Source organism: Haemorhous mexicanus, chromosome 6 (genome assembly GCF_027477595.1).
Source record: "Haemorhous mexicanus isolate bHaeMex1 chromosome 6, bHaeMex1.pri, whole genome shotgun sequence".
NCBI classification, from domain to species: domain Eukaryota; kingdom Metazoa; phylum Chordata; class Aves; order Passeriformes; family Fringillidae; genus Haemorhous; species Haemorhous mexicanus.
The window spans coordinates 14,890,259-14,913,153 of NC_082346.1; the positions used below are offsets into that span (position 1 = coordinate 14,890,259).

Here is a 22,895-nt window from a genome sequence, read left to right on the forward strand (position 1 = left end):
TAGTCACAATCACATCTGGAGCTGAAACAGACTCTTTCTTTGTCTGTAGAAATTTGGCAATGTCTTAGGGTTGCCAGAGTTTAGATGCTAAAATCTTGGACTATGTCAGAGAACTAAAGTGTGCATATGTAGATTAACTGTGCATGGAAAGTACAATTTATCTGCATAATAAGCACGTCTTCTGGATGCCTTGGTTCTTGTGTGCTTGGAAAAACAACAGTTACTTCAGAAATGCAGGAAAAGCCATACCATAAAGGCTTTTCATAAGGCTATAGATTTGGCCACTAGAACACAACTTAATTATACAGGACATCTGGCAATCCTGTGAGGTTCAGTCTGCATTTTTCCTTCATCACAGAAGAAATATCAATACAGCAGCAAAGGCATTCTTTGGATACAGTGATTATTGTTCAGGATAGCAATACTGGCACTAGGTTTTGACCTCTAAACTTGTTTCTGCTTGGCAGAGGCTTTTGCTATTGTCCAAGTGCAGACTGGTGTCTTCTCAAATGAAAAATATTTTTGTTTTCTCTTATCTGTCAATCTGTCCACTTAAGTAGCCTTTGCTATCATAATATTATAAAATGCAACTCACAAGTTGTCTCTGAGTGGAAAAAAAAAAAAAAAGCCTGTCTTAAAGTTCCAGAAAGGATGGTGCTTATGTGATTCTTTTTGCACTTTCTCAGTTTAATCCTGGATTTTAAGGAAGATATTTTGGGAATTTAAGCTCTTCAGGGGAAGGCAGCACAGGTTGTCTTAAAAAAAAAAAAAAAAATTAGCAAATCAAGATGACCATAAATTTATATTAATCCCACAAAAACCACTACAGTCAAGGGACATAGTGGGTGGTACGTCATAGAAAGTATCTTCCAGACAAAATAGTCTCCTTTTAAAAATTTTTTCTTCTGTATGCAATGTGCCAGCCTGATGGAGTGCATAAACTTTTTCTGTAATTACTGACCAATCCTGTAGTTTCACTGAGCACATATTTTGTGTTTGACAGTCATTGTACATAAACAGCCTGCAGTGATGCCATAAAGAGGAATCACTGAACACATGCTTGAGAAATGAGATCATCAGCCCTTGGTTATCAGGTGCTCAATAACCCAAGCATGTTGTCCTCATGTTGTCATACCCCCTGAAACATCTGCACAGGTTGTGTTGGTCTGGGGCTTGCTGCTTTCAAATTCAGGGCCTTTTATGCCACAGCTCAGCACAAGACTATGGCACCCTGTGGATTTGGGCAACTTGAAGCACTCTGAAATTCCCTAATGGCCATGATGACGTGTGTCTGGAATGACAGAGCTGTGCTAAAAGGTTTTAAATGAGTTTAGTCCTCTCTGCTGCAGCAGGGCTGTTACCTGAGCTGCTTCAGCATCTTCTGCCCAGTGCCCCAGCACCCTGCTGGGGAGCCCAGAGAGACCATTAAGCCTCTTGAGTTATTTGATTTATGGTGTCTGATGTAGTTTTTCAGAATGGCCACTTGAAAAAAAGCTGCATCCTTAGACCTTTCAAAGTTTCAAATGACACTGTTTGAATTCACGGTAGTTGTGTATAAAATTATGACCAGCATGGTGTTATCTGTGGTATTATCAGAAGCTCTGTTTTGAAATAGGAAAGTTTTTCAGGAGCTTTTTTGGGAAAGACATTTATTAGCCTGCTTCCAGAAAGTTTCACTCAAGGATGAGAAAACCATGTAGATCTAATAACTATAAGCCATCAAGTAGTTTTTAAAATCCCTCTTATTTTTGATCAATGTCACAAAGGAAGAGGGGTGGTGGCAGGAGGTATTAGAATTTTAAACTAAAACTAGGAAATTGATGATGCAGAAATCAACCTGGAGGAATTTTCTGTTTACTTTCATACCCCTGGAAATATCTAGTGATTGTATTTGGTTTGTGTTTTGACAGTGAATATTAATATACTCTCATTTTTTGTTTCAAAAAGTAATAACTAGTATAGAAAAGCAAACAAGGCAAAAAGCTCCAGTTTGAGTATAATTAAGAAATCAACTTATATCCCAATTCTAAAGTTATTGAGTGTGTCTAGATATGGGCATACAAGCAAATTTTTACATTTTCTTTCACAAAGTGATATGATAATAGGAAAAAATATTAGAATTTTCTTGAAATGTTAGAAATCTGATTGTTCTCATTTGGGACTCTAGACTTGCTGTGGGCCCATCACAGTGGTTGAGGTTGAAGAGGACCCTGGAGATCTGTAGGTTTTTAAAAGCTATCAGGTATTACACTGAAAAAGGAACTGGTAAAATATATTCAACCACCTGTGTGTTGAAATGTGATAGTGAGGTGTAAAAGGTGTCATTGTAGAGTAAAGTTCAGTTCTGACCTCACACTTTTGACCTTCCTTGGTTTGTAGCACTTTGATTTTCCTGCAAATATCTTTGTCGTTGTTTTAACTTTAAACACACAAGAGCTTATGGCAGAGGAGGGGGAGTAAAGGAAAAAAAAAAGAATTGTTTGGTATTGTTATGGATAAAAAAATTAAGGAAACAATTCTTTGGCCATGTTATATATTTTAGCCTTATTGTTATGTGGGAATCATGTAACATTTGTTTCACTTTTCAAGTTAAACTTGATCCATGCTCAAAAGGGCTGCATTACAAAAACTGAAATCTTAACTCTTTTTACAGATTACACAAACCACATTTATATTGCATAAAGATGCATTTTCTTTTCTTTACTCACTCTGCAAAATGATTATTTATGGGTTTAAACTTCCCATAAAATCAGGAGTATTGTGAAGGGGAATGGAAAATTTCACAACTGTGCCCTGGTGTGGCTGACTAGAGATGCTCGTAAGGCCCTTGGAGCACTTGCAGGATGTTGGTGTGTGACAGATGGCTCCTGGTTTTCAGCAGTGGTCAATCCTTGGCTTGTACCTCATGCCATGACTTTATTAAGTAAATGGCAGGCCCCAAATAGGCATTTCTGTCCTGTCAGCTTTATCCTCTCTGCATAAATAGTGAGGTAATAGGAAGCCTTTTTTTCTAAAGCCAGTTATTAGTTGGGTAAATGCTGTGTCATAAAAGTTTGTGGAGTTATTATCTATCTAAATATTTTTGTAAGGGTTTTGATTGGTTTTGTTTCACTCCTTAAAGGTGTCAAAGGCATTTGTGAGTATTGACAGTGCACTTTGTATCGAGGCTTAGAAAGCTAAATTTAGGGTGGTGCAAGAAGCAAAACTGTGCCAGGGCTGAGGTCAGAGATAAATATTGACCTTCTCTGAGTCTGAGGGGCAACCCCATGGCCCCAGCATTTCTGTGTGATGTGGGAATAGAGAGACTGTACAGTGGCAGGAGAGAGACACAGCTCCTTTGCATCCCTTCAATGTTCTGGGGAAGTTGCCTTGCATTTTTTCATGCCCTTCACAATTCTGTCATTCTAGTTTTGTGCAACAGATAGATTTGAGCTATTATATTTCCTTTTTTAGAAGTTAGTAGAGCAGAAAGAACAATTCCTTTGGAGTAAGAGGTATGTTTATTCAGGAAATAGTATTGGGGGTATAATATGTATTTTAGCTCAGTTCCCAAAGGAAGTGAAGCTCATGTGATTCTGCCTGGCAGGCAGGACAGTGTCTGTGCTGTTCTTACCTGTACATCTGTCCCCTTTTGCTTGCTAGTTTTTGGACATGTTGCATCATTTAAAGAACCTGATGAAGGGGTAGATATTTGACTGATAAACCAGTTCCTTTCAGTTTTGGGGTTGCAGGTATTAATTATTTCATGGCAAGATCCTGTCTGTGCTCTACTAGATAGAGATTGCTGTGGAATAAAGACCTCACAAACATTGTGAATGCATGGCAGTCTTAATTTCATTTCAATATTTTGCTCTTTTGTTTTTGACTGTCCCCTTTTGCTCTTTTTCCATGCAGTATTTCATTACATGAATTTTGAGACATCAGTCTTGAATTTTTGATTCTTGATTTTCTCCCTTGAAGTGAAACCTTTCCAAGAGATTTGCTCAAACTACAAGGAACAGAGTTCCTTTCAGTGAATCTTTAACTACATTGCAGGTGTCAAGTAATCAAGCAGGAGTTTCCCTGTTGTTGTTATCCTGGGGTTTCTAAAGAGGTGAAGTTCTTTAAGGTTCTGTCTTCCTCCAGCTGCTCCCTGTCTACTCTAAAAGTGTCTTGTTGAGCCAAGTAGCTTGGTTGAGGAAGCATCTGACTGTTATGTACCTCTTAGAAGATGCTTACAATTTTGGAGTTAAAATTTGCCAACTTGATTTTGACCTTATGAATTTCTAATGTGCTATTTAATTGAATATGATGGATAATTTTTTATTTTTGCACAAGTGTGAACAATTTGCTATGTTTTATGATTAATTTAACATGTTTTGCAGGGGGGAGAGAGAAAGTAAGAGAGGTGGCTGATTCAGGCATCCTCTCAGTTTGTCTACATTTGAAACTAAAATACTTTATACTTTTATTTGGGGAAGTAATGTTGGCATAGGGCTTGTAACAGAGGTATTGTTGTATTCTTCATTTTAGCCTATCTCCTTTTGTAATGATGGTGGCCAAACAGTGGTACTGTAACAATATTTTGACAAAAAAGTATCCCTCCTGTGTGAGGAAACAAAACAGGGAACTGCTACCAAACAAGGTGTATTTACATGTTTAATCACGTTTCTGGTTTGATTTTTATATTTTGCATATAGATCAGTCTGTGTTCTTTTTAATAAACCTGGAGACAGTCTCATAATACACAGCTCCTCCAGTTAATCTGACAAAACAGAAAGTGTAGACTAATCTTTTTAGCTCTAACATAGCCTGACTTCTTCCTGATGAAGGCCCAAGAGACTGAAACATGTGTAGACCTTAATTTTCTTATATTTTTACAATTAGTGAAACTTGCTGTGAACAAAAGAGCATTGAAAAATTAATTTGAAGTGACACAACTGTCAAAACTTACTCAGATGTGCTCAGCTTGAATCCTGCTTTCTACCTGCCAAAAAATAACCCTGGCTGCATTTCAGTTCGTGTCTGGAGAGGAGTTCTTTATTAAATTTTAAATTATTAATTCTTTTAAAAAACAAATTATACAAAACTCAGATGGTGATATTTGGAAGAAGACAATAGAAATAATGTTCTAATTTGCTCACATGAGTAGGGTAAAATAATGTCACTTGTCTAAATCATTATTGACTCATTTTTCATGAATAAGTACCCTGTGCTTTTTGAATGAAAAGTAGCATTATGCGAGTCTTGGGGCTTAAGCAATTATTTAAGATATTTCCTGCAATTTAAATATTGGCATCTGGGTTCATTTTTTTGAAGAAACCCACTAGGAAGGCAAGATCAGGTGGTGCTGGAGCATCCATACAGTGGAGTTGAATGCTGAGAGTTCCTTCAGGCTGTCTCATGCTCTCTCAACCCTGTTTTGAGCCCCAAGATTCAGAAATTCTTGCAGAATTGGGCACTGTTTTGTGACTTATTAATTGCTCTATGGGGTATGTAGTTGCACGTGAGCCAGGTTGGCCACTTTCCCAGCTTGCATCACTGGCAGCTGTTTTCCTTGAGGCAGATGGCTTGTGAGAGAAGCACCCATAAATTAGGGCATTGCTACTTTTTTTCAAGCTATTCTGTGAGAGCAAACCTGATGAGATGATTTTTCAAAGTGGGATTTCCACCCCCTGCTAAATTTCTTTGGAAGTATCTAAATAGCACGTTTTACAGTGGTCTCTGTTTTTTAAAAAGAATCATAGGACAGTGCAGGCACTACAATATAAGCAGCATGAAAATGTTAAATTATATTTAAAGACCATTGGTGATGCTGTCTAGGTGAAAGAAGGTGGTGAAAAAAAAAGTTATGTCAGAAAGAGGAGATATCCTTTATATAATGAGAGTAAGAGCACTTTTAAGGGCTGTAGCAGAAGAAATGGAATAGCATACAATGGGAAGACTTCAGTGGTCTACTCAAGTGTTTTAGACATTTTTGTAACATTTTTCTTCTGGAGTTCATGCTCACAGGTAGAATTTTAATAGCCAGAATCCTAGAAAACTCCTTCTAAAGAGTAGTATGAGACTTGTGCAGCTTCTTTCTAGTTAAGAATTCTGTTATCGTGCTTCTTCATCCATAGTTAAATTCCATTCCATAGGTGTACACATACTACTGCTTTGGAGACTGCAAAAATTCTTCCCCTGTCAGGACCCATGGGCAGTCACACAAACCTTGCCTTTCTAGGTGTCTTCTCACTGCCATAAACCATGCTAATCCTAAAAATGTAATCCTAGAATCACCGTTTCTTAAAACTACACACCAATTTTATCTTTGAGCAACTTACTCCTTTTGCTGTTTGATTAGTCTTTTGTTCCCATTCTGTAACATCTGTTAAAACAAATTGCTTCTGGTCTTTTTTAGTTTGTGCCTCAAAGATTCTCATTTACACTTAACCATGCCTTAGAACCACATTTATTATGGAGGCTGCTTCAGAGTTGGATGTCTCTGAGTAGACCTTTGCAATTAGGCTTGTGTTTGAGAAATGTGATATTTGATCTGAACTCATCCCCAGGAATGAAAGGATTTTTTTGGGAAACACCAATAATTTCCTCCAGTGAAATCCTAAACTTTCATGCTCTGGTGGCAAGTTGGAAAGGTTTCTAAATCTTCTTCAGGCTCAGTTAGGACCTGCTATAAATGTGAGGGAAGTACTTTCTGAGAAAGAATTGGTCTCTAACCAAATTTATCTTGGAGAAAATAGTGCTTGCTTCTTCCTTGAGGAAGCAATTCTCTTTAAGTTGAGCTGTGTCAGAGCTTTTGATCTGTGATATTGGTCCAGTCTGCCTTTGTGCATGGACTGCTGTTAAATCTGTGCTTTACTGCCTGACTGTGGAGCACTTGGGAGCAGTTCTGATTGCAAACTGCCCACAGAACCAAAGTCTGTCTGTCTTTATCATGATGCTTTTTATAAATTGCTTCTTAGTTTTTAAAGCATTTCAATAGTTTCATTTTTGTGGTTATGGTAGATGTTGATCCCTCAGCCCCCCAGTACTTGTGATGGTCTTGAAATGCAAGATTTGTTTGTTTTACTCCTGAGAGGAAAAGCTGAAGTGTAACAGTGATCAAACTGCTCTGCTGAACTTGTCATAGGACTCCTCCTTGGGCATGCAAAAGATACTGTAGGAGGTCGGAATCTGAAGAGAGATATAAACTCCCTCTTGCTGTAATTGTTCAACACAGAATTAGTTTTTAAAATCACATTAATTTTTGGAGGATGATTTTTCTGTGCTCCCATGTAATCTGGAGAGGTGAGGTGATTTAGTGCCATAATGCTGCATATGACATAATCTAGAGTAAATATTTAAAGCGTTCATTCACACATTCTCTCTTTCAACTAAAATTAACTTCTGAGATAAGAGCCAGACATTACCATTAAAAATAGGTTCTAGAGCAAACCAGTTGGTACTTATGGGATGGGTGCAGAAATTACTATGTTCTGCTCTGTTTTAGGTCATTAAAGAATAAAATTAGTCCCTCTGGGCTTAATATTTCATCACTGTTTGTGTATCCTGCTTTGTCATCTGCTGTTAAAGCTGCCGTGGCTGCTTTTCCTCAGTGTTAAAAGATACTTTCAGCAATCAATGGCATAATTGAAGCACAAGGGAGCAGAGGCAACTGCCAGCACAGAGCTCCAAAGGAAGAAGGGTGTCCTCCCTGTCCAATTTAACCTGGAATTAGTAATGGGTCTTTAATGAGCATTTCTGGCTGATAGCTGTGTAACAGAGAAGAGGAAACAGGGCAGACCTTGTTGAAATCTGCAGCTTCGTCACGAGGGCAAGTGCAGGAGCAGGCACTGACCTCTCCTCTGGGGTGACCAGTGACAGGACCCAGGGAATGACATGAAGCTCTGCCAGGGGACATTTAGGCTGGATATCTGGAAAAGGTTTGGATTTCACCCAGAGGGTGGCTGGGCACTGGAACAGCGCACAGCACCAGCCTGACAGAGCTCAAGAAGCTTTTGGACAATGCTCTCAGGCACAGGGTGTGACTCCTGGGGTGTCCTGTGCAGGGCCACAGCTGGACTTTAATCCTTGTGGGTCCTTCCAATTTAGGGTGTTCTGTGATGCCATGATAACTGTCTTCTCTGACCAAGAAAGTATCACTGCCCATGTGGGCCTGGAAAGATTGAGGGTCTTAATGACCTGATGGCGAGAAGGGGTTGAAATAAGGGCAAACTCTAATGGGGTTTTATTGTAAAACTATGAAAACAAGAACCAAAAAAAAAAAAAAAAAAAAAAAAAGAAGAAGCAGCAAATGAAGTGGGTAATTTTCAGGTGAATTTGGTTTAGGGGTTTTTGTTTGTTTGTTTATTTTTTGTTTCTTTTTTATGAAGTCTGTCTTCCTCAAAATTTGAGAGCTTTTTGGTTGTTTGTTTTGTTTTGTTTTGTTTTTCCCATTAACTTCCTCCTGAATGATATTTGGGTCAAAATCCCTGGCAATATGCATGGCAATTATGTGATGTCTTGCTGATCTAATTGCCCTTATTGGCCAGCTGACTGTCCTTGGCAGAAGCAAATACAAAAAGTTAGGCAGCACAAAAAGGCAGATTGAAAAGAAAGGATTAAAAAAAATGTAAAGGAAAAAAGATAGCATAGAATAAATAATTCTGTGTTTCCATGTATTTCAGATAATGTTTTGTCCATCTGTTTTTACTTTTCTGAGTTTATGGCAGCCTAGTTTTAACCTTTTGTCTGCAAAATATCTTTATTTAATGGTATCTATGGTGTATAATGTTATATGTCAGTGATTTTTGTGATTTTTCTTTCCAATTTCATTAGCATAAATAGAACTTTTTCTATATACAGTTTGTTTATTTCTTTCTTCTTTCTTATGGATCATGTGATCATCAGCCACCATCATCATATTAAAAATAAGCACTGGTGAAGATATAGCAGATCTTTGTATGAGAATCTGAGAAGTCTGTAAATTACTTTTAAAATATTAAATAATCCTTCTGAAAGAAAATAGCGAGTTGAGGAATAGTAATTTAGGTTCTCACAATAGTATTTTCCTTATTTCTCTTTTGCCCTCCTTTTCTCCTTTTGCTGCTGCTCATCTAATTTATTTCCAATCAGTAATAGCAAAATTATTAGAGGATGAAGAATGAGGAAAGAACTAAACTTCTTCTCATTTAGAAATGTAATTATAAAGAACACATTCAAATTTCAAATGCAGCTTCCAAAGGTGTCTAGCTAGTTTAAGGAAAATGCTAATCTCCTCAAGAATTCTTACACATCTTTTCTGAATTTAGGTTCTTTTAAGCTGTTCAGTGATGATGTTCAGAGATGTGTACCCTGTGCCTTTTACAGCAGTTAGAGTTACAGTTATGACAGTGCCTGTCATCTTCGGATTAGACTTGCAATTTCCTCTGATCTCCAAAATTGGATTCTAATTGGATGTGTGATAACAGATTGATCAATGTCTTGGATTAGTTCAGTATCATTGTGAGCAAGTTCTCAGCTCTATTCTCTTGCTGTCTGCACTTGCTTCAGTGTTGTGTTTAATATCTGGGGCTGCATTTTGTTACTTGAGATCTCTGCTGCTCCAAGTGCTGCTCTTCCCCCTCTTTGTCTCTATTGGACCTTCCTGATTATTTTTACTTGCCTGCCAGATGTTCACATTTTGATGTGTAATGAAAAATAAAAGAGATGAGATGCATTGCATGAAAAGCAAAAGTTCTGTAGTTTACTTTTCCCATGCACTTTCTGACCATTATGCAAGGTAATGTTTTAATGTTTCTTCATTTGTGTTCCTTAGTTTGCTGATGCTCTAGCATGACAGAGGTGATAATAGTGCAATGAGATGTTTTAAAGTGCTTTTATAATTTGATTAGATACTTTATATACCCTTTTCTGTAGTTTTGTGTGTATATACATGTGTACATATACAGATGTATATGCATATACGTATATAAAAATTTAGACAGCCTGAAAAGGAATGTAATTAGGCTTTCCCAAGCTTGATCTGTTTTGCATTTAAGTTTTGAAGAAGCCACAAACTTAGTTATTACTGGAGGAGGGCTAGATCATTTAATGTCACTTATTCTGCAAAAGGAGCCAATCGATGAAGTAATATCTTAGCCATAATATAAACAAATCAAATGGATAATATATGTTTTATAAAAGTATATTTCTTTTAAACTGGATGACTGGGTCATGTGGAACTCTTTGGGTGGAGTAGGAGGCTGCTGCTGCCCTTAGCAGTGTATTGGGCAGGGAGAAGGGAAGAATATTCCAAACTACAAGAGTGGAGGAAGAATGCTGTGCCTGTTTAAGTCAGTAGAAGGGAATACTGAGAGGGGATCACATCAATGCATCCAAATATCTCTGAGGGGGATGTCAAGAGAATGGTGCCAGACTCTTTAGTGGTGCCCAGGGACAGAACAAGGAGCAATGGCCATAAACTGAAACACAAGTAGTTGCACCTCAAAATGAAGAACTTTACAGAGAGGGGGGAGAGCACTGGAATAGCTGTTCCAGGGAGGCCATGGAGTCTCCCTCTCTGGAGCCAATCAAGCCCACCTGAATGTGTTCCTGTGTCACTGCTCCAGCCACCCTGCCTTGGTAGGAGGTCTGGACTGGACCATCTCCAGAGGTCCCTTCCAACCTGAACAGTTCTGTGAGCTTTACAGGAGGATATAAAGAGCAGGATGGTTTCATGCAACTAGGAAGATTTCTAAGATGGGCCCATTTTTGTAATTAAGTTCTTTACATTAATTGGAGATAATCTCAAACTGGCCTACTCAGCCCAGGCTTTTTATCTTTAGCAATAGTCAGTAGTGGCATTTCTTTCAGAAGTGGCTCTTTCCTTTCTGGGGTTCTCTGCCATGTTTTGTCATCCTTAGCTAGAGGATGCATCTGGGCTGTGCTGGGTAGCCATGGATTGATGAGTCTGTGTGAAGTTTTTAAACATCTTTGGTTACATTTTGTTTTTTCCTGTAAAAACCAGCAGCAATTACTGCGATAATTTATTTATGCAGTGTGTGAGAAATACCTCCTTAGGCTTGTTTTAAACCTGCTGCCAGATGGTCTAATTACATGGCCCCCATTCTAGTGCCTGTGAACAGCACAGACCAACCATTCCATGACACTGGTGACTACAGAGCACTGTAATAATCCCTGTTTTCCTCACGCTCGAGGGATCCCAGCCTCACAGCCTGTGCAGCTCCTCACAGCAGAAACTGCTCCATCCCTTTGATTTCTCTCATTAGCCTGCCCTTTTTTATTTCTTCAGTACTTCTGTCTCTCTGCAGTTTGGACTGTGGGTGTTGCTCAGATCTATGCAGTGACGTTGTTTGGTCTGTATTGTTTGATGTTCCTTTTCTAATATTTCATTTAGCATCTTTGAGAATTGGGCTGAAGCAATTGACTCCAAGATCTCTTTTCTGGTTGTTATTGCTGTAATAGAAGCCCAGCTTTCTATATAAATATTTTAAAATTTTTTTTTTCTCAGAATTTACTCGTTAGTGCAGAATTTCAGCAATGTTTTATTTCTATTTAATCACTATATTAAGGCCTGTTGCTGTTTTTTCACAACACTGTTTCTGAATATCCTCAGGAATTTTGTGTTGTCAATCCATGTTGACACTTTAGACATCTATTGCTCTTTAAATTCGTTTTGAGTGGGCTGATTAGGATAGATCTCAGCTTGAATCTTTGAGGAAGTACCTATTGGAATTTTTTTTTGTTTGTTTTTTGTGAACATTCTACTCTCATTCTTTATTTTTTATGTGTTAACAAATCGCTCATCCTGAGGAAAGCCATTCCTTTCGTCCCATATAAATGTAATTTCTTCAGCATCATTAAAGGCAGACCGTATAAAAATTGTTCATTGTGTTCTGCTTGTGTTTGGTTTTTAAATCAAAGCACACTGACTGGCTGATCCCCTTTTATTGGTGTGTGCAGTCTGTTTCAGAAAGTCCAGTAGATTTGTTTGGCAAGGTATTAGTGTAGAAAATCCTACTGACTTTTGTCAATATTACATTTACATGGTGTAGCTATAAATTAATTTTGTAGGGTTCTGTCCCTATCTCATCCCCCCAATTTCTATCCAATTTTTCTGATGTTTTCCTCACTTTTTTCTGGATCAGTTTAAAAGCTGATAGTGTAGCTGTCATTTTCTGGTCCTATGGTACAAGACATAGTATGTGATTGAATTTAACACAATGTACAGATTTTATTCCTTTGAAGGTTCCTAGAATAAAATCTTATCTTACATGAATGACTAAATACCTGGTTATTTGTTTTGTCCAGATATTCTCCAACGTTAATTTGTATCTTCTTTGCAAAGTATTTGATTAATATACTTATTTTGGACATCATCATAAGTTAACTCATATGTTAAAAACACTCAAATAGAGAAAAAATTCTAATTGCTTCATATCAGTTTAAATTTAGTAATGAAATGTTATAGATGATATTTCTTTTATGCATTAATTTGAGAGCAAAATTATAATTCCTGAATTGGAAAAAACATTTGTTTATAAATAATGAGGTGCATAGCTTTCCATTAAAAACCCCCAAGCTAAATAAATATTTGCCTTTTTAATAAAGATTATGAGGTTTTGGGGATTTTTTTGTGGAATGGCAAATTGAAATGGTCTGATAAGTTTTGCAAAGCTTTCCTGCTTTTCTCACTGGGACAGTATTTTTCTAGTCAGATATTGCTGGGAGTCTTGGCATCCCATTGTTTTTCTATGGTAAAAATTCTTGGTAATTTCCCCTTTTCTGCTTTACAGAAAATAAATCAAAACATATGCAAGTTCTATGAGATGCTGGTTGAGAGATGAATTTGTTGATAAGAACATAGAATTAGTCACAGATGAGTGTAAGCTTCTTTCTTTTAGGTTCATCTTATTAGTAACTATTTTGAAAACACAGACTGAAAGAGATTTCATAGCAAACGCATTAAACACTGTTAAAAAAAGGCTGAGAAACTAAAAAATTAATGTTGTTCCCCAAGGAAAAGTTCCTTTGCATGCATTTATAAAATTTGATGGATTTATTGGGCATGCTACACTGCAACTTTATTGTAAGTTATACTTGTCCCAAATGGCAAATTATATTTTCACTGCCAATGTTGTTCTCTGTAGATGTTTATGTAACTTTCACTATTGTGATGATTTTGCTAAAATTGTCTTGCAGTTCAGAAGAAGATTCCAATGCTTTTCTGCTTGTATAGGAAAAACTGGCAAGCTATCCTTATTATCTTACAGTCACTGGAAGACACTTGACCCATCTTGACCTCTTTCTCTCCTATTAGTTTCTCCATCTGAGTCATGCTACCAAAATGAAAGGGAAAAAAAGAGATTTTGTTGAGTCTGGGCATTTATAAGATGTTTATTCTTTTGGAGGGGAGTGGGAGGTTTGGGTAATGATTTTACTCATCAAAATCCGAAGTAAGATATATTATAGAAACAAAGATTGATTTTTTTAAAAAGAAATATTTTCTTTTGGTGCAGGGGGAGGTTGGATTAGGATTTCACTCATCAAAATTGTGGGAAAACATAGAAACAAAACTAGGGAACAAGTCAGCACCATTTTTTTTCTTTTTTTTTTTTTTTTTTTTGTGTCAGGCTTTGATTCGATGGTATTTAGAAACTTTTGCAATAAGAATGCTGTAGGTAACTGTAACTTGTGCTCTACAAATAGGGCAGCAAAGTAGCTTAGAGAGTAAAAACACTGGAATGGAAATGGGCTTTTGGATGCAATTTTCCACCACCTTTGTGTTTAGTAGGTTGCACAGTTGTGTCTTTAAGTGTCTGAGAGTCCTGTCATAGTTGAAACAGCAGAATGGAACATAATATGTGGAAAGGCAGCGAAAAAAAGAAATGTGATTTAGGAAATGATGATTGTGAAGGCACCTTTAGTTACCACATTAGCAGAAAGTGAAATTCAGTTTACACCTACATAAAGGGGATCACATTTAGAAGGATGTGCTCCTAAACCTTATTGAACCCACAATATTGCACAATGACTTGTGGAGTTTGAGGCTGGTTGGGATTCTTTTTCCCTCTTTTAGCTGAAATCTGAACCCATCCATCCCTCAGTATTTTCACAGAGAACTCTTTCACCATATTAGTAAATGGCAGCCACTGCCAGAGCTGTCTGACTGCATAATTTCTTTGATGAATTGATCATGAGGCAAGGTGCAATGATGATCCTCCCATACTGGTGGTGGTAATTCCTTTGTTCACTTTGCACATGCAAGATAAACAAATATCCATGCAAAACTTGCATTTTGGGCCCAAAGTGGATCTTCCCAAGTAATTTTGTTTAAGTTAGTCATCACTTAATGCTAGAACAAGTGGGAAGGCATCATTGTTGGGGTTTTTTTTCATTTAGAGCAGTATCACAGTGTTACTATGTGGGGAAAAGGAATCTGCTTTCTTTCAAATCTGCTGTCATTTGATTCTTTTCTCAGCTGCTTACGAAGCTGCCAACTAAAGTACTACTTACCATGAATACATTAGAGAAAAGTAAATTGGCACTTTCTGTAGAATGCAGCAATTTGCATTCCCCTCTCTTACTGAGAGCAATCTGTATTACATTCTTCAGAGTTTCAATATTTTTCTCCCCCTAAGAGATATCATCTTGTATTTCCTGGCACTTCAACCAGAAACTTGTCCATTAAGATAAATTTTCTTAATACTGATTTAACTTTCACTAACGTATTTGCTCTTGTAATCAGCCTCATAATTATATTCTCATCTGGCTTTAAATTATTGCTTTTAAGTCTTTAGCTTCAGCAACTGAGGATGGAGTCAGTACAGCCCCAGTGTATAGCTTCCAACCAAAGCACTGCAGCAATATTTGCTTTCCTTTATGACATAATATCTTCTTTGGCACCTTGACCAGCTTCTTTCAGCTTACTTCTCTAACTCTAATCCCTGTAATATTTCTTTTTGGGTCATCCTCAAGTCATTGAAAGAAAACAACACTCATTTGTGTAAAGCCTGTACCCTATGGCAATTTTGCCAAAAAAAAAAAAACAAACCCTAAGATGGCAATTAACAGAATAGAATGAAAAGTGTCGGTGTTCAGTGATTTAGAGGTTTCTTCTGCTGAAGGTGTTGTGTCTCTGAAGTAGCCTGAGGGATATGAAAATGCAGCCTCATAGTCTGAAAAAATTTGTCTTGTGCCTGAAGTCAGCTGGAGAACAACTCGGAGCTTTTGCAAAAACAAATTGTTCAGTGGGTGAACTGCATGAAAGCGCTGCTGGTTGTTTGCTTCCTCACTGTGCAACGGATCCACAATGAAAGGGAACTTTGCAAAATCTGCATTTAACTTCTGAAATGCCTTTGTGTGTGATCTTGGAACATTATGTTGGATCTGAGAAAGACAAAGGTGAAAAATCCACTGAGTTCTGTAATATACATGAAATATATGTTCTAACATACAGCTTCTTGGGCTTTGTTGCTGTTTTACTTAAAGATATCCTTATCTTGAGGTGGCTGCCCTTGCTAATGACAAGATGCTGAACTAGATGATCATTTGGTCTAACTCATTTGATGCTAAGCATTCTCAGATTCATGGTAATTTTTCACTAAGAGACTGGTACAGTTTAATTTTATGCTTCTTGTTTTAGAGAGGGAATGGGGAGAGAGGAAAATATAAGTAGTTTTATACATATGTGTGAGATTTTAAAGAGAAAATTTGTGAGAAAACTCTGGGTGAAAAATTCGGTATCCCCCTTTTCAGCTCATTTCTGAAAAACCCACTTGTGTTCATATGGAATAGTTTCTCTTTTTTCATAAGAAAAAATCCAAGATCCATACCTGTATTTCAGGGTAATAGGTGGAAAAACACCAATTGGTTGAAAAATGTAAGTCATAAAAAGGAGAATTGGTTCATCTCTAACTGTTTTTAGTTACTGCATTAAGAATACATCTGCATGAAGTGAAATATTTCAGCATAAGATTTTTGCACATATTTCTATTGAAGGAAGATAAAATGAGAGGTTGTTCCCTCTGTCTGTTCCAACATGATGCATTAACAGTGTGTCAACACAGCAGTAAAGGCTTTTACTGTGTATAATTGTAAAATAATGCCAATAGGTAAATGGGAAAAGGATGTTTGGGGAGCAATTTCTAGATCTTGCTTTCTGCAAAATAAACACCACTTAAAAAAAAAAAAAAAAAAAAAAAAGGGCTTTGGGTTTTGGATGACAGTAAAAGTGGTGCAGAATGCCAGAACACCAAAGCAACTGCACCGGAGCAGAGCAGTAATCCACCTAGCACTATTGCTTTCCTTTGATGGTGATTAGAACCACATGCTCCAAAGGAAAATGCTTATAATGGGCAATTAAAGGATCTGCACATAGCAGGCTTTTTTTCCCCCCTCTGCCCTCCCTCCCCCAGTTGTCATAAATTACTGGTTGGCCTTTACTCTGACGTGCAAGTCTGACAAAACCTAGAAGGAACAGGAAATGATCTAAGTGTGGTTTTAGACAGTTTTTTTTTTCATTACCTACATAATAAGAAAAAAACCCTCTACTTTCTACCTTTTAGAACCTTTTGGAAACATTTAAAGATCTTAAAAAATATATCTAAAAAAGAAGATCAGATCAAATAAAACAGAGAACAACAGTTGTCAGGAACTGACAACTTTCTACAGCAGACAAAGTAGATGCTGCCCTGCTGATACTCCTGGGTACAAAAGCAGAAGTAGCATGTCTTTTTAAAAACAACCAAATGAAACAAACATGTAAAAAAAGAAACAAAACCCCAGCCAAACAGAAAAAAAATAAAATTCTGCTTGCAGGGAGTAGTATTAGCTGTAAGAATGAGCTTGCTGAAGGCTTCTTTGAAACTTTAGCATACACTGGAGCATTTTTGCTCTGTTTTTGTATCTGTGCTGAGGGCAAAGTTACTGAAAATAGTAACTAAGCTTGTGAAAACTCTAAAGTGACTTATTAAAGCTTACTTAGGTGCAGCTCTCCTCAAAGATTTGTATTTGTAAGGGAGATCAGGATACTTGGAGTCTGCTGGAAACATTGTGGTGGCGAGACACCTGCATGATCCTGTGTTGTTCTTACGTGTCCAGCCAAATATATTGCAGGTACTACTTAGTAGAGAAGAGTGTTAATTAAAGCAATTAAGAAGAAGTGAATCTCTTTTCATTGAAGGAAGATTTTAGGGCTCTTAAAAAAGCAAAAGTAATGTCTTTCATAAAAGAGTGCAGCAGAGTCAACAACTGAGTCGTTGGACAGGGGATGTGACTGTTTCCGTCAGGATATGTGTCCAAACCTCAGAACCATGAAAGCACACACAGCTTCTGTTCAAAGATTGTGGCTATCTGCAGACTTCACAACCCATTGGCCATTTTACACCCTTGGATAAATAAATTGTGTATAGAGTCAGGAAGTGATAAGTATTAGGGTTCCAAAAATACCATAGGGTTTTTTTTTTGCCTCTTCCGTTTATTTTCATGGGAAGGTTTAGGGAGTGGAGAAATACCATGATGATTCTAAATGCCCAGGGTATGATACTGAGGGCTGTATTCTGTCTTGATCACAGCAATCTACACAAGTGGCTGCTGTTTTGGCCTGCAAGATTTCACAACAGAACGTTGTCTTTGTTATCTAAATGATGCTGCCTCTACTTTGAGACTCATTCTTTGGTTGCATCACCTTTAGTTCATACTTTATAAAATTTAACTACTTATTAACATACTTTTTTTCAACATCTACCTTTTCTACAGAGAGGGAAAAGACCTCTAATAATAAATAAGACCCCTAAGACTTCAAGATTGTACAGTGCTCTGGGGTTTTTTTTGCATTATTAAATTACATGGATAAGAAACGGTAATTGATTGTAAGCTGCTACAAAAGACTAATCTGGAAATAAAAGCAATGGATCAATCTTGTTTGAAAGGCAGTCATGAAAAGAAATGGGTATGTAACACAACCTTTTTCATATTTTACAATAAATTTATTTCTTATCTAGTTGTAGAATTTGGCTTTTGAATGAGGTGATTTTTCGCAGAGTTGATTTCTGAATCAAGTTGCTGTGGTGTTGGTTTCATTGTTTAGTTAATTCTATGCTTGGTTGCTATGGAAATACTTATTTACGGAGCTAATGCCTAATGGTGTCAAACAGATGCTACTGGCAACTAGGAATCCTTTATATTTGATCAATGAAAGACTCAGTCAGAAGTAGAAACTCAATTTTGTGCTCGTTTTTCTCCGTTAAAATTTTGGAACATGGAATGGAATGGATGTTCTCAAATAGGACAAGTTTTCTTTTTGTTATAAACATTAAAGCACACATTGAATCTCCTAAAAAGTATCATCAGTGAAATGAAATCCTATTTTAGGTGTAGGGAACCATACAGCAATGATACAAGTTTTAACATTGTGTGTGGCCTTAGACAGTGTGCACGTTTCAGCTTGGGAAAAGGAGAATAGTATTGGTTTTATTCAGCTTTCAAAATTGATTTTTAGATTTCTAAAGCTCTGAAATATTTTTTTTTTTGGTAGCTGTGTATTTTGAATCTCTGCATAAGCATTAGTATTGCTCTTAATATAACTTGTCACAAACAAATAATCCTAGGGTAAGTAAGCTGATATGATTTTGTATTTTATAAGTTAAATTATTAAGAAAACATCATTGCACTGTTGTCTAGTCAAATATATTTTAAGATTAATTTTTTTAAAAAGGTTTAAAGATGCTTAGTGTACTTTTATAGTAATTTCAGTCGTTTATAGCTTGACAAAATTAAAATCGTTACTGTTTTATCATGCTAAGCCTTTGGAAGTTGAAAATGCTCCTCAAACAGATCTTTAGACAAAATGGAGTTGTGGTATTCGTATAAAGAAGATCTAAAAAGCCTCCACCCTCCATGGCATCAACTCTTCTGAAAGACACATCTGTTCCTGGCCCTGGAACCACGGGTACACTGCCACAGGAAAGATAACCTTTCCTATGGAACAGGAATTAAAAACCAAACAAACCCCCTGAAGCCCTGCTGGTTTGCCTTGATTGTCTTCTCCCATTTCTCATCTGTTTTTAGTTTGCTTAGGCTATAAACTTCTCAGAGGAGCACTTAGTGCCTTTTATTTTGTGAAAAACAGCCTTGCCTTGCTGCTGCTGTTGGAGCTGGAAGCTGGTTTAGGGAAGGCCTCTGTTACCCTTACCTTGTTATTTTTTTAACAAGATTCTGATGTTGCTAATGATGTGTGCTTTGCCAAAGTGCTGTCCTTTAGCTTTGGTGATGGCTAGGTTGATACTCTTATGTTCAACTAGCATGGGATCTCTTCTGAAGCACATGGAAATACTGTTTTTATTGTTTGAGAAAACATAGGTCTGATGCCTTCTGTAATTATTTTTTTTTTTTTTTACTGTTTATATCCACTCAGTGACAGGTATTTCAAATCTCCTGAGATCTGACTGAGCACCCATAGTACTGAATACAGTGTTCATTGTTCAGAACAGCAACTTTGGGGAGAATTTATTTAGCTTTAAGAACATTTTTAGCCTTTAAAAACTTATTTTCAGAGATGCAAATTCATTCTCTTGAGGCTCTTAGGCTGTTTTGAGTGACAGGTTTCAGTTTGACCTACACTGGCTGATGATGGCCAAATAGGGAAAAGTCACTTGTACCTAAAGGAGTTCTCTAAGCTGGCTTGTCTTCTTTTAACCACATTGAAATTTATTTCAGAGACTAAATAGATTCAATTATTATAGTTGAAAGTAATACAGACCCTGACTGTTACAAGGTGTGGTGTATGTGTGGGTTTTTGTTTTGGTTAGTTTTTTTTTTTTCTATTTGAAGCTATTTTCAATTGAAGCTGTCCTTCAAAGCCCTGATCAGCTTGTCAGGCAATTCTACAAAGCCAGGAAAGAGTGTTCAGTGAGAACTTCTCTTCCAATCTGACTGGGCATGTCCTATCCCCATTTCTGGGGGGAATGGCTGTAGATTTGCCACCTTTGAGAAGTTCATCTGCAGGATCAGAGCCCACTGGAGTTGGATTGTCAGAGGGGCTCCCATGCCTGCAATTGCTGTGCTGTTGCCACTGACGGTGGAAGCTCAAAGCTGAAGTGTGTGAGTTACTAAGCAGAGGTCTAAGTTGCAGCTTGGAACTTTTATGACTCAAGTCCATCCTAGATAAGGTGTTTCTTGATGGAGGAGGTGAGGGAAGAACGTTATGTGCAATGGATTACAAAATCTTAGTATTACAGAGTACAGATCTTTCTGCAACAAGTCTCATGGTTGCAAAATCAGAAATTGCTGAGGCTCTGCCTAAGACCTATTTTAAGGTCTCTTGGTCTGCTCACTGTAGGTCAAAATAAAGGGTGTCTTTTCACTCCTTTGTAAGATTAGTGTGACTCTGGGAATACTTTTTAACTTTTGTTGATGCAAGTAATGAAATTAGACTTTGACTGCTAAGCTCTCAAGAAAAAATAATGCCAGAAATACTGCTTGTTTAGTTTTCCAGACTTAGCTTGCAATGCAAGGAGTTAGGCTACTTAAACTAAGTCTGGTAGGTAGTGAGAGAAGGAATAAAATTTTCTTAGTGCAAAGGAGAAAATTCTTCTTTAAACGGAGAAATAGAATTTATCAGCTGTTAGCCTTTAAAATCGTCACCCTCCTTGTCTTTCAAACCCTGGCAATTCTGCAGGAGGTGTGTTAAGGAGTATCCTGCTGCTTTCTGCTACTTTCTCCAGAAATTGTTTTTGTGGGGGAGGCTTTCTGGATTTTGAGTGCCATCTTGTGGTGCCTTCTAAGCACCTAAGGAAAGGTAACCCCCCTTTCATTGCTATCCTGGGAGGATTTGCTTAGTGCAGAGATGTACCCGGTTGGATTTACCATGGAAAAATATTCATTATTTATAGAGATCTGCATTTTTTTTCCAGTCGTGTTTAGCAGCAGAGATGGCTACTTGGTACCTCAACTTCTCATCAGTTTAATTTTAATTACTTTGATGTGTAGCATGTGGAATGACCCCTGAAAATGTGACAGGCTGTGGCAGCTTGCTGGCTGTGTTAATATTCTGCCTTGTCTTCTCTCAGGAGATATGGCTTCAAGTTAATGGTGATATATAATGAATTAAAGAAAAATCTGATAGAAAAGTACATGTAAACTGAAGTTGTATTAATTTCAAATCTGTTTCAGTTTCTTTGCTGTAAAATTGGTGTCAGTGAAGAAGCTTAAGTCTTCTGGTTTAAATGACAAAAGAAAATTTTTCAGTGATGAATCCAAGCTGTGAAATTTTTCATTTAAATAAAACTCTGCATAAAATGATGCCCCACCATTTAAAATATCAAACAGTTATTTGCATTGAAAGTAGATTGGAAGATTTTTCTGCCTTGTGTTTACTGGGTGAGCGTGGGTCATTAGAACCTATTTATTTACTATAGCAGGGCTTAAACCAAAAGGAAGGCTTTGAACCTTTTTAGTCACAAAGATTGACCCCAAAAATTATAGCTTCTGTGAACAGTGTATGAGTACATGTTGTTTAAAGGATGAATAAAGGAGTTGCAGTTTGGTTCAGAAAAATTCTGGAGTAAGCAAGATGTTTATTGTTAGGTATTTTGTTTGTTAGTTAGGGGCTTTTTTTATTATTATTGTGAGCTCATTTGTAGCAAACAAATAAAATTAGCTAACATACCATGTATTCAAAAGAAAAATAAAATACTCTGAGAGGAAAACCTCTTTTGTGTCCCCTAATGGAGGCTGCACGATTACGAGCGAGCTGACGCAACTCGGTGGCCCATTAGTATCAAAGGTTACTAATACAACTAACAAAACCCATGTGGACAGCTGATCTCTGCTGCTGATTGAGGCAAAAGTTAATGAAGCAGATTAATGCAGTCTCTGTGTGCGGGGACAGAATGAAACCAAAAGATTTACTGATGTTCAATACAGCAAGGAAACGTCCATCTAGAAAGAGACGCTTCGCGATGAAGAAAATTGAATAAAACCACTCAAACAAACAAACAAATGAAAAGAAGCAACTCAGCCTGACGAGATGTTGCCAAAACCAAAAGCATCATGGCAAAATGGGTATGGCCACAGAATGTTGGTCATTATCTTACTGTTTGTCAGTGACAGTTTAAAAAAAAAAAAAAAGAAAAATACATGGTAGCTAGATTACTCACTTAAAAAAATCCCCCAAACTCTCAAATACCTAAATTCTTAATTCTTGATTTTGATCTGCTTGCTTTACCCAGTATTACCCAGTATGATTTTCTGATGGAGCACAACTTACTCCCAGTTCAAGCACATGCTTCATGGTAGATCTCTTCAGTTTTCCTAGCAATCAGATGTCATAACTATTTAACTATTAACTTTAAACACAGTTCAGTGGCATCTCTGTGAAGACAGCTGAAGAGGAGAAGAGCCTTTAAGTGCCTCCCTTGCCTGGGCACTGCTGCCACGTCCCCACCTGTGGGGTTTTTTTTGACACTTTCTGCACCTTCCTCTGGCCAAGCACCAGACTGGAACATTGTGCTTTCTCCGTGGAAGTGCTGTTAGTGCCAGAGGAACAGAAACATACCTAGTTCTCGCCTATAAAAATAAGCAGAAGAGCTCCCAGGATTGCAAAATGTTAATTACCAAGTGGGGTACTGGCATGTTATTTGTGCTCTGCAGCAATGTAAAAGAGTGAAAAGATATGTTTAATTTGTGAATACACATTTAGCAAATGGATTAATTTATCAAAGAATAATTAGAATCTGTCGAGAAGTCATGAAGACTGAAAGCTTTTGAAAGAGAACAGACATCTGAATTTCATTTCTTGTATGTTGTTTTCATTTTTTGTCAGTATAAAAGACAAATTAAGTGAGTGCTGTTGACGTACTTGAAGCTGATAGCATCTTCAGATTATGTTGCTGACGTTCTTTTGTGGGTTTGGTGGGTTTAGTGAGATTGTT

General features: G+C 37.2%; 1 protein-coding gene across 2 annotated transcripts in view; it reads left to right on the forward strand.

Moving 5' to 3' along the window:
* PDE3B (phosphodiesterase 3B) overlaps nt 1-22,895 on the forward strand; it is an 82,475-nt gene that overhangs the window by 40,675 nt on the left and 18,905 nt on the right. The gene's annotated exons all lie outside the window — the stretch shown is intronic.